The sequence below is a fragment of the Quercus lobata genome, chromosome 8, assembly GCF_001633185.2.
Source record: "Quercus lobata isolate SW786 chromosome 8, ValleyOak3.0 Primary Assembly, whole genome shotgun sequence".
NCBI lineage: Eukaryota > Viridiplantae > Streptophyta > Magnoliopsida > Fagales > Fagaceae > Quercus > Quercus lobata.
This window is the reverse complement of record NC_044911.1, coordinates 644073-655727: the sequence shown is the minus strand read 5'-3', so window position 1 is coordinate 655727 and position 11655 is coordinate 644073.

Below are 11655 nucleotides of genomic sequence, written 5' to 3'. Positions count from 1 at the left end.
TTTAACTAGTTTAATATGAAAATTAAGATGGAAGAGGAAGAGTGGAAGTCGATGAAAGTTGAACAAAGTGAAACGGTAGAATTCAAGAAGATATAAAAGATAAAATTTAAAAACCTATAAAGGGAATCAAATTAAAAATTTAAAAGGACAACGATTGGAGGAGACGAAAGATTGAATTAAGAAGACAATTATTGTTGAAGATTATGAAAGGTTGGATAGGGTAAAAATTGCAAAAAAATAATAATAATAAGAAGAAGAAGAAGAAGAAATGATTTTAATTACGAGGTGCAAAAAGTGGTTTATAAAATTTATTGCAAAACTTCCATTATTATATATAGTATAAATAGGTATGTATAAACATTGTTCTTGGTTTTTAATTCTTCATTGATTTAATTGTTTAGTTAAAAATACCTAAACTAAAGTAGATGAATATGTAAAGGCATAATTATATGTAAAGGCATAATTATATGTAAAGCTAAAGCTTCCCAAGATGAATGAGTAAAGTCATCAATCTATTTATTTATATATTTAATATTGTAAAAAACAATTGAAGGATGATAAATAAATAAGAAAAAGAATGATTATGTAGTGAATAACGTGGCAAATGAGGTGACACAACAAGAGTATAGTAATATTAAATATTACACTTCAGTTTTTATATATATACAAGTTAAAGGGTCATGTGTTGCACAGTTTTATAATAAACTTATAGAATACATATTTTTTCTAATAAACAATAACGAAATAAATAATTATTATAATAACAAAAGGAATAAATTGTATTAGTATAATAACTATCAAATAAAAAATGATAACACCTAAATAAAATATTATTATTTTGTAACATACTAATTGTGCTCTAATGAGAATTTTGTATCTTTAGAAGATTGTTGAATACCTCTTTATACACTATTGTAAGGACACGATTCGTGGCGGACCGTAACAGTGTCGGGTTCGGTTCGCACGTAAAAATACCCCTAACAATATCATTTGTAGAGCGTGGGTTTGGAAGGCTAGGCCTTGGTTGACAGGCGGTGGGTTTTTCGTGGTGTTCGTACAAGTTTAAGTTTTCCTTCACCCCTGGAGTCTTTCTCCTGGAGGTAGGCTGGGAGACTCTGGTTTTTGGCCTTTTTTCCCAACCCCCTCCTTTAGGTTACTTATTTTTCCTTTTATATTTGCCTGCGTTCATTGTCCTTCGTCCACGTATAAGGTCAACCTTTCCAGGATTGATACTTGTCCCATCAGCCCATATTCAAAGTCGTTGGGGGTGGTTGTAAAAGCCAAAGAATGCGGCTCTGTCAGGTTCAAAGCATTGAATGGCAGTAAGGGCAGCTTTCCCTGGATATTCTAGATCTTTCTTCCAAGTTTCAGTCCTATACCGTTTTTACCCCTCTTTCAGGGGGGACTTTGGGTCTGCCGAGGACTGAGCTGTCCTCGGCAGTATCCATAGGCTATTTTGTCGAGCTTGGGCCATAGCCCTCCTCGGCTTGGGCCTTCGGATTCTCCCCGGGTAGATGGGCCTGGCCCATAAATCATTTGGGTCCCACAATAGTCCCTCAAAACCTGGCTGTCCAACCTCTTGGTTGGAAAGGGGGGTTTTGGTGATGCCGAACTTCTTCCTACGGCCCAATCAATTTGGCCTTTTAATAATGCTGGCGGCTCTTCATCTGTCCAAGAAATGCACCGGTCTATGAGACAGTTTTTTGATTTCGCGCTTGACGCGTTCTTGTCGTTTGGGTATCCAAGACGCGCTTTTAATGACCACTATTTACGAGACTACTTTAATTCGGCGGTTTGTTTTGATGGGGTGGAGAAACGGAACCGGCATGTTTGTGTTGGCAGATTCCTTTGGAGATCTGAACCTATTAAATGTCTCCCGCTCCACCCTCTGTATAAGAAGGAAGGGAGGAGGTTATTGTTTTTGTAAAGAATCCATTTTCATCCTTCTGAGATTTGAAACACTTGGCCTCTCCTAGGGTTCATTTTACCCACTGGTTTATAAACTAAATCATGATACACTTTACCATAACAACGAGTGATGCAGGAGCCAAACCCCTCCCATAAACGCCATGTTCCAATAAAGCTCATTATGGCTCGATCGGGACAGGGGTGGCGAAGACTCAAAATCAACCTCACCCTTCTTTCAGTCAAAATCCGAAGCAGGGATTTGTCACGTCAAACTTTCGGCGTGACTGAGTCGAGAACACCCATCATCAGTACCAACCGCTCTCCTATGAGCATACCTAGTATGGCTCTAGTGTGTTGGGAGTCAGGATCGAGGCAGGGACTAAGTGTCTCTACTTCTTCCTCTCTTCCTTCACTGGTGCTATCCTCCGTCTCCCTTTCTTAGTCTTCCCAGCACCAGATCCATCCTGGTGCTTTCACTTCTCCCTCTTTTGCTCATTTTTCTTTCTTTTCATCTCTTCTCTCTTCTTCTCCTCCTTCTTTACTCATGTCCTCCATCTTCTTCATTCATCTCCTCCATCTTCTTCATTGATTTCTTCCTTACTATTTCCTTCTCCTTCATTTTTTCCCAAAGAAGGTTCTTATCGTAATATGAGCAGTATTGAGGCAGAGATTGGAGAGACTTTGAAGACGAGTTTAAAAGACGCCTAACAGTTTACTTATCTGTACTACGGATGTAATTGTTGCTTAGGCAGTTCACATTTTGTATAGGCTCGTTTGAGCCCCTCTTTGTACGTTGTAATAATTTTTCGTATTAATAAAAATTGTTGTTATTTTATTTCGCATGTTTTGTCTCTATGCCTTTTTTTTTAAATTTACAAACGCTGCTCGGCACAATAATATAGCATCTAAATCAATGACGACTAAGACCAAAATACTTGATAATAAAAAGATGTCGCCATAACTTTAATAGAAATGCTTGGCACAATAAGGCCGACCAGTGAAAAGTAATACTTACCCCATGCTAGCCGAGGAGAAAAACGAAGGTTTGATGCCGTGTGAGGAATAACCATTTGAAGATATATCACCCACCAAATGAACAGCCTTCTTATACGACTAAATGCTGGGGCGTTCCACCACCTTCCTTACAACTTTATTAGTCTTAACCTTTTATGGTGTTTAAGCCGTGGATGAAGTGACCTGACATTTTTATCAAGTAACCCATCTTACGAAATTCAAACCTTTTCTTATCCAAGTATTTGGTTTCCCCATTGGCTTGGGTCCGAGGACCATACAAGACCTTGGTTCTGTCCAAAACTTGTAATAATTATAATTTTTGTACTTGGTTTCCCCATAGGCTTGAGTCCGAGGACCATGCAATGCCTTGGTTCTGTCCAAAACTTGTGATTTTTTCTTTTTTGTACTTGGTTTCCCCATAGGCTTGAGTCCGAGGACCATGCAAGGCCTTGGTTTTGTCCCTGGGCCCATATGCTGAACGGGCCTAGGCCGCGAATTTACTGGGCCCACAAATTGAGAGTTATTTCCGTAGTCTTTGATCCCGCGGTACTTTTTGGCATCCCAGTGTTCGAGGTGCGCCTTCTCGAGACTCCTTTAACCTCAGGGTTGCAGACGACGTTGGAAATCGAGCCAGAGACGTTTTGTCTGTAGCGTTCCTTAGGACGCTGCGTGAATTAAATGTCACCGGTTTACTTCTGGGTATAAATGGGATAGGGGATCACTTCACTTGCACATGAACTTTCCTGTTCCCTTCAGAACTATATTTCTTCCATATCCGCGATCTCTCTTTCTAGTGCCACTGCCTCAAAGCAAGATGTTTGAGGCGTGGATGGGGATGAAAGGTCTCCGCACGCTTCAGAGGCACCGAATCCTCAAGGTAATATGGTATGGACAAGGATGGCACAGATTCAAGCTAGTCCTCCGTCTTGACAGGAGGAAGATGGTACTCCTCCTTCTTTTAGTCAAAATCCGAAGCAGGTTCTGGTCATGCCAGATTTTTGGTATGTCAGAAGAAGGAATTTCCGCCATCAGCGCTGTCTGCCTTGTAGCAGGCAAATTTTTGCGGGGGCTCCCCGACTTCCGGCTCCCTGCACCTTCTCTGTAGATGGTGTTAGCCTGAGGTCAGGTTCCCTGCACCTTTTCTTAACCGGTGCAGGCCCCAAGTTGGGTTCTTTTGCTACCTGAGTTATGGGCGTGCAAAAGCATTGAGGAGGAATAAGGTCTCGAGGCAGTAGCCAACTTCTCCTCTGTGCTACCTCCTCGGCTTTATCTTCACTCTCTTGTATTTGTCGTTACTTACGTAGTTAGCTTCGATGTAGGCTTTGTTTCAGCTTTTCATTGTACACTGTACTGTTCCTTTGTCTTAATAAAATATGTGTCTATTCCTCTATACAGATCTTTCTTCTCCGTAACAACTACTTTATGCATGAATATTAAATATAAGCTTGCCCTTAATGATATTCCAGGCAGAAAAATGCCTTAACACAGATTCCTACTAGTTTAAACTTACAAATATTATCAAGCATAACAAGGTTAATCATCAATAAATTAAACTCTTGGAACTAACCGGGATAACCGCTGAGTGCTGCGCGATGCATACTAGAGCGATGTCCGAGAACGATAAACTCTAAGTCATTCGTCCGAGAGGGTAGCCGAGTAGCGAGGGGCTTTGGTTGTGCTTTTGGGTAATATGTTGCGCTGTATCACATCAACCCCTTTGATATTGGGGATCAGAGGGTAGACCGAGGAATCCACGCAATCAAGGTATTAACCCATCTGTTAACGCGGAGTTCTCTTCGGATGGATTTTGAGGTTTATGTGCCATAGTTTTTTTTTTTTAAATAGTTGGTTCCTCATCCAGGTAGTTGGTTTCCCCATAGGCTTAAGTTCGAGGACTATGTAATGCCCTGGTTCTGTCCAAAACCTAGTTTTCCTCATCCAGGCAGTTGGTTTCCCCATAGGCTTGAGTCCGAGGACTATGTAATGCCTTGGTTCTGTCCAAAACCTAGTTTTCCTCATCCAGGTAGTTGGTTTCCCCATAGGCTTGAGTCCGTGGACCATACAATGCCCTGGTTCTGTCCAAAACCTAGTTTTCCTCATCCAAGTAGTTGGTTTCCCCCTTGAGTCCGTCAAGTCCAAAACCTAGTTTTCCTCATGGTTTTCCCCATAGGCTTGAGTCGTGGACCATGCAATGCCTTGGTTCTGTCCAAAACCTAGTTTTCCTCATCCAAGTAGTTGGTTTCCCCATAGGCTTGAGTCCGTGGACCATGCAATGCCTTGGTTCTGTCCAAAACCTAGTTTTCCTCATCCAGGTAGTTGGTTTCCCCATAGGCTTGAGTCCGTGGACCATGCAATGCCTTGGTTCTGTCCAAAACCTAGTTTTCCTCATCCAAGTAGTTGGTTTCCCCATAGGCTTGAGTCCGTGGACCATGCAATGCCTTGGTTCTGTCCAAAACCTAGTTTTCCTCATCCAGGTAGTTGGTTTCCCCATAGGCTTGAGTCCGTGGACCATGCAAGGCCTTGGGTCTGTCCAAAACCTAGTTTTCCTCATCCAAGTAGTTGGTTTCCCCATAGGCTTGAGTCCGTGGACCATACAATGCCTTGGTTCTGTCCAAAACCTAGTTTTCCTCGTCCAGGTAGTTGGTTTCCCCATAGGCTTGAGTCCGTGGACCATACAATGCCCTGATTCTGTCCAAAACCTAGTTTTCTCTTTGTGTGGGATCTTGGTTTTAGGGGAGTTAGCTCCTCAACCAAGCCCCTAGAGTTTGTCCATACGATTAACGCTATCAAGTGCCTAGTTTGCTCTTTACGGGAGACCTTGGCTTTAAGGGAGTTAGCTCCTCAGCCAAGCCCCTAGTCAAGAAACGTAGCCCCTAGCAGAATTTTATACTAAAACTCTATAACCAACGGTTAGAAATAACGAAGAAACTCTATCGACCCACATCCTATACCAACACACAAGCCTTTCCCACAGACGGCGCCAATTGTAAGGACACGATTCGTGGCGGACCGTAACAGTGTCGGGTTCGGTTCGCACGTAAAAATGCCCCTAATAATATCATTTGTAGAGCGTGGGTTTGGAAGGCTAGGCCTTGGTTGACAGGCGGTGGGTTTTTCGTGGTGTTCATACAAGTTTAAGTTTTCCTTCACCCCTGGAGTCTTTCTCCTGGAGGTGGGCTGGGAGGCTCTGGTTTTTGGCCTTTTTTCCCAACCCCCTCCTTTAGGTTACTTATTTTTCCTTTTATATTTGCCTGCGTTCATTGTCCTTCGTCCACGTATAGGGTCAACCTTTCCAGGATTGATACTTGTCCAATCAGCCCATATTCAAAGTCGTTGGGGGTGGTTGTAAAAGCCAAAGAATGCGGCTCTGTCAGGTTCAAAGCATTGAATGGCAGTAAGGGCAGCTTTCCCTGGATATTCTAGATCTTTCTTCCAAGTTTCAGTCCTATACCGTTTTTACCCCTCTTTCAGGGGGGACTTTGGGTCTGCCGAGGACTGAGCTGTCCTCGGCAGTATCCATAGGCTATTTTGTCGAGCTTGGGCCATAGCCCTCCTCGGCTTGGGCCTTCGGATTCTCCCTGGGTAGATGGGCCTGGCCCATAAATCATTTGGGCCCCACAACTATATTTTTAATGTATCCTTGTTCTTGTTTGTCATTGTTCTTTATTAGAAAATTTAACAATCGATAAAAGTAATGTCAAACCATATTTAACGATTGATAAAAAATAAAAATAAAAACTAAATGGACAAACTGCCTTCTTTTATAGGTCAAAGTGTACAACTCTAATAGTTAGCCAAAACTATTTCAATCAAAAAAAAAAAAAAAAAATTTATCAAGAATTGCTTAATAATAAGCTAAAAAGAATATTGTTCTCTTAAATCAAAATTGAGAGGATGAAAGCAACATATCACCATTGGAACCCATGTCATAAAACACAAAATAATTTTAAAAAATCATGTCTATGCATATTTAATGATTGATTCTCAAACCATAATCATATAAATTGGATAAAACTTAAGCAAATTAGGTTAAACAAAAAATAAATAAAAAATACACACAACCTATTCAATTTAATGGAATAAAAAATTAAAGTAAACAAATACATAAGGTTATAGGTAGAAGAAAAAAAAACCCATATGATAGGTATTCATTATGAATTATTTGATATATATATATATATATATACACACTTTAAATTAAAGAAGTTGATATAAATAAAAAGTCTAATGTTAGTCTAATTTTTAGAAATGTGAAATTGAAGTCAAGTGGAGTGTGAATAGAAAATCTAAAGAAAAAAAAAAGTAACGTTGTGTTTTGCATTTTTTTATAAACGCGATTTGGTCTCCTTTGGACCTGGTAGTTGTGATAGGTGGTGATAGAGTTTCTCTCTCAATAAAGTTCCTAGTTCTAGGATGATAGGCATTTTCAGTTGGGCATTATCTTACCGGTTGGGTTTTTCCAATTTTTTCGTTATTATCCAATTGTATTTTCAGATTAATTGTTGTGAACCGGGATGAAAAAAAGATAAATTAGTCAATTTGAGGTGATTAGTCTTTCTTTCAAAACTTGAGAGGTAATAGATTTTTTGATTTAATTTTGTGCTTAATTTTCATTATAAGTTAAAAAATGCTACGTTCATAACATTTTTACTAAGATAAAATAACAACATCAACAAATTCTAAAACTTAGAAACCAATCATATCCTAAAACATAGGAATTGATTTGTATATAAGCAAATAACAATATTAATTTACTACTACCTTATTTAGATAAAGATTTATCACTAAGCCTAAATTCAAATACTAGTAGTAATTTAAATAACAATTTATTCAGCACAAGATCTTGGTTCATAATATCATCCCCATTGTATTTAAGCAAGATAATGTTTAATAAAACAGCGGCAGAATTATACTCTAAATTTCATTTCCCTCTCTCACAATTCAGTATATTTCATTTGAGGTTAAGTTGAGGATACATCATTTGCAATACATCTAAAGAGGAAAGGTGAAGCCTTCTCTAGCGAGTTTTTCCCATTTCAGTACTTCTAGCTTCTTTTCCAAACTTGCAACAAGAAATCTATAGAAACAACATCCATAGCGTACCTCATAAGAGCATCCACAGCGGTGGAATTAAAAATTTAGCTATTTGACATCACAAAAAATTACTTTATCTATTTTACCTACTCATTTTACAAAATATCCAGCAGCAGTGAATTTATTTTAACTTTTAACACAATAAAATAATATAAACATCACAATAAAATAATATATCTACTAGAATAAAATAATATATCCACTACAATAAACAATCACAATCACCACAACCGCAACCGCTACCGCTGCTGCACCAACTCTTCCACCGCCGCCCCCTCCACTACAATGATATTTTTTTTCCACTTCAAAAAAAAAATAAAAAAAATTTGAGAAAATTTACTACTTCAATTAAATATCCCTTCTTTATTTTTTCTTTATTATTTATTATTCTCTCTTTCTCTCTCTTCCTCTCTCTTCCTCTCCGCTCTTTCTCTTTCTTTGAACCAAGATGAAAGTGATCCAACTTTCACTCTTTCTTCTCAACTCAGCAAACCCATTGCCACCTAAACCCCCACGTCACAACCCAGCCATAGCCACCTCCAAATACCCACTACCCAGCAACCATAATCACTGCCAGATACCCACTGCCCAGCCACCATGATCACAACCCATCATCGCAAATTGACTCACTGAGACCCACCAAACTCATAGCCCAGCCACCGTGATCACAACCCAAACCCCCACCGCTGTTACCAAACCCATCAAGAAAAAACCCAACAACCCAAAATTGCAAACCAATCGGTAACCCACCACCACAACTCGATCAACAAACCACCAGAGGCTCTCGCCTTCCTCACCAGTGCCGGTTTGTGGGTTGTGCCATGGGTTTGTGATCTTTCTCTCTACTCTAACCGATCTGCCATGGGTTTGTGATTTGTGATGTGGGTTTGTGTTTTGTGGTGGTTGTATGGAATTTGGACCGGCATTGCTTCGATCTTTCTCTCTACTCTATCTCTGTGGGTTTGTGTTTTATGTTTTGTGATGTGGGTTTGGTGGATCGGCATTGCTGGTAGTCCAATCCAGTGTTTTTCTGGTGGTTGGGTGTTTGATTCGGTGGGTTTTATATGGATTTTATGAGCACCACCGCCAGCGAGCTGGCCGGCGAAGCAGAGAGAAGATGAGGGATGCTTGAGAGAGAGAAAAAAAGAAAAAGAAAAAATATTATTTTAATGAGAGAGGAGAGAGAAGTTTATAAAATATATATATATATATTTTAGCTTCTTATAGCTGTGTACTATAGCAAAAAGTTAAAAAATTTTAGATATAGCTCTATTATTCAGTATCCACAGCAGTGAATCTATAATTTTAGCTATTTAGCTTCAATAAAAGTTCTTTTATCTATTTTATCTATACACATACTGCAGTAGTGGATTTATTTTAACTTTCAACACAATAAAATAATATAAACATCACAATAAAATATTATAATCACTACAATAAAATAATATATACCAATACAAAAAAAAAAAAAAAAAACCACAGCACCAACCACAACCACCCCTACCATCACACACCACCACCCCCACCAGTCCACAGCAGGAGAAAAAAAAAAAAAAATCAAATCTCCAATCTTTTTCCTCAGCCACAGCCACAACCACCACCACCACCAGTCCACAGTAGGGGAAAAAAAAAAAAACCAAAGCTTGATTGACGGAAAAACCCACAAAACCCACAACGAGGAAGGCAGCGGTGGCTTCGAGGATGAAACCCAAAGCTTGGATCGACGATCGACGATGAAACCTAGCGGCGGCTTGGGGCTTGGGGATGGACTGGGCGAGCTGGGCGATGGGGCTTGGGGAGATCGGCGATGGGGCTTGGGGTGGGTTGGCGAGCTAGGTCGACGAAACAGATCAACGATGAGGAGCTGGCCGGCGAGCTGAGGGATAAGGGAAATGAGGGAGTTGGCTGGCAAGCTAGAGAGAAAAAAAAATTGAGGAAGAAAGAAGAGAAGCCGGAGAGAGAGAGAGAGAGAGAAGGAAATGAAAAAAATAAAGAAAGCAGTATTATTTTAATCTGGGGATGAATAAAAAATTAATTTTTTTTTAGATGTCTGCTACAGTGCACATCTATCTATAGATGTGCACTGTAGCAGTTCAGCTAAAAATTATGCCTATGCCTCCACTGCTGCATGGCCGTTTTTGGTATTTTGGTGGAGCTAAAATAGCATTATAGCTATTTAGCTCCACTGCTACAAATGCTATGCATTTTTGTATTTTGGCGAAGCTAAAATAGTTATATAACTATTTAGCTTCACTACTACTAATACTCTAAGCGAGCTTAAGCCACTGGATGCTCTTATCTTTTTAGCGTTTGGACAGTACCACAATACATGTTTCACTAATTCCATATCATTCTAACATACTGTGTTGGTAGGTTGCTGTAGTAGGTAGGGCTGTAAATAAACTAAATTTGAGGTGTGGCTCGATAAAAAGCTCTCGTGTTTGTTTGTTTATAAACAAACCAAACTTGAGACTTAATTTTAGGTTTATTTAATTAATGAGCTGAGCCCAAGCAAAAAAAGTTGTTCATAAACAAGCTCGTAAACAACATGGCTCAATAAAAAGACAAGTCCATGTTTTGACTGTTTTATGGATCTGTTAATAAAACTTGATATGAGCTTGAAAAATAAACTCATATCTTACTAAATTAGTTGGAAGTTGAGAATACATGTCCAAACCAAATGAGATTGATAATATGCTTAATATGATCTTGATAATGTATTTGTGTTGAATCTTGAGCAAAAAAGCCTAATATTGAGCTTGAGATTGACTTGACTAATGAATCAAGCCAAGCCAAACTAAGTTCAAACTTTTGGATTATCTAACATGCTTAAGCTCAAACATAGTTTGTCGTTTAAGCTTAAGCCAACATTTTATATTTGTTATCAAGCCAAACTTGAACATTTAATACTCGACAAAACTTGACTTAAACTATTAGTAAATTTGGACAAAGAAGACACCATGCATCAATTCTTTCTTCCAAAAGCCTCTCTATATGTGTCAATTAAATCTGCCACTATAGAATCCTCCACGAACACCTTCCAGGGTGATCACTTTCGAATTAGAATCTATGGGCAACCATCTATCCTTTCACACTAAATTTGGATCCTATTGCCAACTCGCCACTTGGAACCTTGCTTAACAGGTCTATTGTAGCAACAATACTTCGGCAAACATAGTTTCACTTTCGCTTGCGTGAAGGAAGTGAAAGGGAAAGATTTTCTTTAAAGAGAGGAGGAATTAATAGTTGATGAGACGCCAACCTTGCTTTACTAAAAGCTTTATAAGATGGGCTTTAAATCCATGAACGCCATCCCTCCTTTTTCTTTTGATCAACACGTATAGTCTTCATTGTGTGCATGCCACTGCAAACCATTCCTTCATCTTCTTCTCCCCTATCTTCCTCTCATTAGCTCCAAATCAGCAAAGAAAATAGATGAACAAAAAAAAAAAACATCAGACCTTTTGAATCTCTTAAAAGACCCTACTGAATACCTTTTTGGGCTATCATCCTAAAAAAGGACTTTTCCTTCTACTAAGAGCAACCTAATCTAGGTACATCAATGAAGATTCTTCCCTCCAAAAGATTTCACTAAGGACCATATCATATTATTTACTTTCTTATGTTTCTGTTAATGGA